Here is a 5,820-nt window from a genome sequence, read left to right as displayed (position 1 = left end):
TGTGTGTGTGTGTGTGTGTGTGTGTGTGTGTGTGTGTGTGTGTGTGTGTATGGATGTTTTTCTTACTCTTTTATCTCTGGACCACATACATGATTGATGTGGAATCACATGACTGATGAAGGCATGGCATCACCTGGAGCTTGAATTCCGGTGAACTGACATGTGAGTGCTGTGAATTAAACCCAGGTTCTCTGGAGAGCATCTGATCTTCTTAATCACTGACCCATCTCTCCAGCACCCCGTCTTTAGATTATGATGCGTAAGGTTTAATGTGAAAGTAAAACCAGCAAACAGGAAAGTGTAAAGCAGAACAGACACAGACAAATGTGTGGTGGAGAAATGCCGGCGTTAACTACAGGCAACAAAGGAAAAACCAATAAGGGAGATCAACCAGAAACCTGCTACAAGCACTGGAGTTTTATCTCAGACTCAAATAAAAGGAAGAGGATGATTAATGTACAGGTTTCCAGGCACTAGAGATGCTAGAAGGAAGCTTGTAACACTTTGGAATTGTGCTACTATGAGCTGAGAAATTTAAAGCTTTTTTTTTTTTGTCAGTTTCTACTTCACTTTGGATGAGAACTTTTCTTTGGGATGCCAAATTATTAGTTCTGGCAGCCTGTCTTCGGATACCAAGCCATCTCCCACAGCCACAGAAAGCCATGGGGCAGAAAGAACCAGGAGTTTGAGGTACCAAACACTTCAGGATACAGGAACTTTCCCCCAGAGACTTTGGCAGCATCTTCTGTAAGCAGAGTTGGGTACTGGGGAACAACAGATGAGCTTCCCTGGTCCACAATATAACATAGAATCTGTCAGCAGTTGAAAACAGCATATCACAAAATATTTAAATCTGCAGTGGCATCTGATAGTGACTGGAGTCCATCTTGTTTCACCAGGTTAAACTGCCACAGAGAATTAGAAAACAAAAGGCAAACTATTTCTGCATAATTCTAAAGAAATACCAAGTGGTCCAAGTCATCCTTCCTCTCAGAGAACCTCTTCCAATTAGCATCTGATCCAGGTAGTGAACTGAGAGTCAGATACTACGTTCTACCCTATTTCAAATTCCTTGAGTCAATGCCACCTGCTTTATCTTTCTCTCAGTAGGATAAAAAGCACACCCTGACAGCTGGGCTTCTAAAAAGACTTGCCTTGACATACACCCCTAATTTTCAACAATAAACCATTAAACATATCCCTTTATTTTAAACATATAAATCTTTTCATAGCCTACTAAAAGTTGTCCTTTTCTTTAACGTTAACTATAAAACCAAGTAATATAAAAGGAAACAAAAATCATGTGCAATCCCGATTACACACCACCAATGCTGTGTGAAATTGCCAGCCTTTCAGGAGAGACCCTCAGTTACCACCCAGAGGGGACAGGCAAGAGCAATGGAGGGCCTATGACTGCAGATTGGGACACTGAACTGACCTTACCTTTGCCCTAGTGGTCCTAGTAGCGATCGAGCAACACCTAAATTTCACGACTCTAGAGATTTCATTAAAATATTCCCCTAAGTCTTTGTCTCTTTACATTCTTATCTCAGAAAATGTGGACTTTCTGCCCATTCAATCATGTGGCAAAATTTATTCCCTCTTCCTTGAACTTGGTCTGGGCTTGCAACTTGATTTGCCAAAAGAAAGCCCTGGAAACAACAGCCTTCATGCTCTCTGTGGTGTCAAGCCCAGGAAACTCAAAGGTAATTCCAGAGAACAAGCTATTCAAACAAGACCATCCTAGATCAATTCACCTCTATGGACCCAGCAGCTGACCAAAATTCATACACAAACCCTCAACCCAGTTCTGAATAGAACCCGAACCTTAACGATCTATCTAAAAGCATGCAAACATATTATTTTGGGCTACTACATTTAAAGCAGTTGGTTAGACAACAAAAGCTAAACTAATGAATTGCTGTGAGAAGTAAGCCTAGGAGAAGACAGTTAAATAAAATCACGTTGAGTTGTATTTGCTTTGTGCATTTTCATTCTCAGCTTCATAATTCTGTGAGTTTACGTATAAAATAAAACTTCAACATGGACCTTTCTGGTTTTCTGGAAACTAAAGAGCTATGAGTTTTAGTCATTCTCTGTGCTCATAAATGAAACACTACGAGGCTCATCTTTGAGAGCACAGTGGGCACTAGAGCGTCGCGGTAGTGCCAAAGGGTCATCTTTGTCTATGTATGAGATCACTACTCTCTCTGATTCACACTTAAACCCTTTTCGCACTGCTAGTTGCAGATTTGGGGTTTGAACTTCACTTGGATTGTTTTATCAAAACTTTCCCTTTCAGCTATGGGTAAAACTGTTTTAAAGTCTTAATAATTGCCTGATATTTATATGGCCAAGTGGGTTAAGCCTGTAAAGAAATATCAGCCTATGAGAGAAACAAAACAAAAAATATCCTACTGTTCATTCACTGGAACAAAAGGCTTCCATCTGAAAGATCTACCAGGGTTAAAATGATGCATTAAATAATATGATTGTTCAATGACTCAGGCTAATACAGCTAGATGTTCCAATAGTCTCTTTTATCTTTATAAAATAAACCATGCAAAGAGATTAAAGCATTAGCTTCAAATATTGGTCACTCACTTACTGGAGTTTTGAACATATTACTTAGGTTAGCTAAATATTAAAGAGTAGTGAGATAAGACTCTTGTGTTGATTATAATAGGGTTATTATGAAAACCAAATGAGACTTACATGGACACAGCATGCAGTATCCCATCCGTTAGCACTCATTTTTCCCTACTCCCTGTATTGATACATTTCCTAAACAGCATTTGAACTCTAGCTTAGATGAAGCCCTTTGTAAAACCTATGCACAATTGTCAGCCCATGTTAAATTCCTTTTCTTCTGCCTCTTGCTTACTCAAGCAAATTTTTTGAGGATGAGCTAGATCCATGGATTCTGTAATTACCAGAATTTCCCCTGCCATGTAGAGAAAGGAACAATAATCAACCTAGAATATGATTAATCATATTCATCATGATATGAGTGACCCAGTGTTTTGGAGGAGACACTATGAGAACATAGAACAGAGAGAAATCACGGCATTTTCTATAACTCACATTGAAATTGGAATAGAGGTTAGCAAAAACAAAAGCAGCTTTTTTTTTATTATGGTGATCTGGCATGGGAAAGGGTTACTTCAACATATTTATACTTCTGACTTGTCTTTGTGTGATGTGTGTGTGTGTGTGTGTGTGTGTGTGTGTGTGTGTGTGTGTGTGACTTCCAAACTACCATCTCCCCCAAAGGGAACCATTACCCTGAAATTTAACAATATATTTTTGTTTTTCTTTTTATTGACTTTTGTATCTAATGTGTACTCAATTATAGCTGACTCCTTTACTCAACTTTTTGTTTGTGAGGTCTACCTATGTTGTTCTGTATACCTACACATCGTGCTCATTCTTGTAGACACATGGCATCTCATTGTGGTTATATGCATTCAATGCTCTCTGGATGGTCATTTAGGTATGTCGCTCTGAATACTGATATATGTCACCTTAGATAGAACTATCTATTCATTAGTTTTGGAAATATGCATCCTAGAAATGAAGTTTCTGACTCATGATATTAGATACTACCAAAGCTTCTCAGATTAATTTTACTATACTTTTCTTTCACAACAATATAGATCCATATGACATATGGGCAAGAGGGGCCTAAGAAGGAGGCCAGAAGCAAAGAGAACAGAAGCAAAGGATTTGGATCCACCAACATCACGGAGCACAGGAGTTGTGCTACTAACACTGAATAGTTTGAAAAATACCAGTACAACATAGAACCATATAAACTCCTTACAATGAACTCTTCAGGTATATCAACTGTACCAAAACCATTATATTAGATACTTTTATGTTGCTGTAATGAGGAACGTGGGCCAATGATGATTTATGGGGAAAAAGAATTTATTTTAGCTTATCATTCCAAAGAGATAGCGTCCGTCATGGTGGGCAGGCATGGTGGCAGGAGCAGAAAGTTAAGAAATCACATGAACTAACAGCATAAAGCAGAGATAGTGACCTAGAAGCTCCATACTCTCAAAGCCCTACCCCAGTGATATACTTCTTCCAGAAACCTCCCAAACCTCCCCAAACACCAACAGCTAGGATTCAAAATGCTTGACACGATGAGGGATCTTACTTATTCAAATCCCCAGACCCTGAGAAATTGACAAAACAAAAATAAAAATGTCAGCAGTTTCATAATAATGTATGCGTCTAAGATGGAATAAGTCTTTCAGTGTGTCATGCAAAGACAGGCCCCTTTTCTATCATCGCTCATATATTAAGAGGAAGCATACATTTGTAAATGGCTGAAAGTCAAGAAACTAAAACGGTTAGGAATCCAGAGGCAAATCCAAATCCATATGGCTGTCTTCTTCTAGCCCTTCTTTCATATTAGATACTTCTATTCCATCTTTCTAACTCCAAACCATGGGAAGTTTCTGCCCAAGCATGCAATTTTTCCCCTTAACATATTGTGAATGAGCAGAGTTTTGATTTATAATGACTTTTACTACCATGAATAGCAGATTATTGTCACTAGCACCCATGTTGAGAAGGTTAAGAACATATCCACTTATTAAGCATGATATTAATATTCTATGGAGAACACAACAGACTGTGAATACTTGCTTTGAGACTAACAGGTTTTTAAGGTGCCTCATTCACAGTAGGAATTTTGGACATATTCGCTAGCTTCAACTCTTTCCCCTTCTAGCTGCATATCAATTTCATAATCAATTGCTTGAGGAAAAGGCTTATGTTCCTTCATTAGGCTGTTATTATTCCCAGGGTGATGCCCACATGATATTGCCTCAAAGAGTGTTGTGCCAGATGTATGTAGAAATTTTTTAGAACACGCGTCAGAGTGCCCAGTAGCAGATGGAATCAATTTCAAACAACCAGATAAAAATATGGGGAAAGCAGTTCAAATGATTGATATGTATGTAGAAACCCAAATGATGAGATTTTAAATGTCCTCTCATCTGACATGGTGGCATGCACTTGGTCTCAATTATAACCCAACATGGACACAGGGTCAGTTCCGTGCTTGTATTGAAGCAGAACAACAGTGTTTAAATCATAGCTTTTCTTAGTTGGGTCTTAAGGCTGATGCCTACCATTCCAACTATTTGGGAGACCATGGAAATAACATTTCAAGTTGGAGACCAGACCAGGCAGCTTTTGTGAGACCATGTCTCAAGATAAAAATCAAGAGCAGTCTGTGAATGACACCTGATAGTAGGACCTAGTGTAGGTGAATTCTTATGTTATATCCTAAGAACAGGAGGGAGGATGCCAGGAAGAAAATTGCTTCTTAAAGTAATACTCTAATGGCATGATTTTTTTTGTGAGCAACCAGTATGGTAATTAGATAGGCTTGAAGAAGTCTTTGTAGGAATGGCTTACTTCCCACTTACTTTCTTTGCAGTACCCAACAGAACCAGATTATTCATATACCAAAATGATAGAAAACTATGTCTCGAGGGTTCTTTGACATAGCTAAAGGAGTTAATGTAATCATCTATGACTGAAAAAAAATTATAACAGAGGGATCTGATATTGTGCCATGCTCCCCAGGTGGACTTTAAAGATCTTTGAGTTTGGGTTTGTGAAAAATATAAACAGTCTTAGGGTTGGGAAGAGACTTGGACCTAGAGGGGCTTCCAGGTGCCCAAGGCGAGGTCCCCAGTTAGTTCCTGGGGCAGCTGAGGGTAGGGAACCTGAAATGATCCTATCCTATAGCCATACTGATGAATATTTTGCATATCACCATAGAACCTTCATCTGGCG

This window comes from Microtus ochrogaster, unplaced genomic scaffold, assembly GCF_000317375.1.
Source record: "Microtus ochrogaster isolate Prairie Vole_2 unplaced genomic scaffold, MicOch1.0 UNK3, whole genome shotgun sequence".
Classification (NCBI taxonomy): Eukaryota; Metazoa; Chordata; class Mammalia; order Rodentia; family Cricetidae; genus Microtus; species Microtus ochrogaster.
This window is presented reverse-complemented; position numbering follows the sequence as displayed.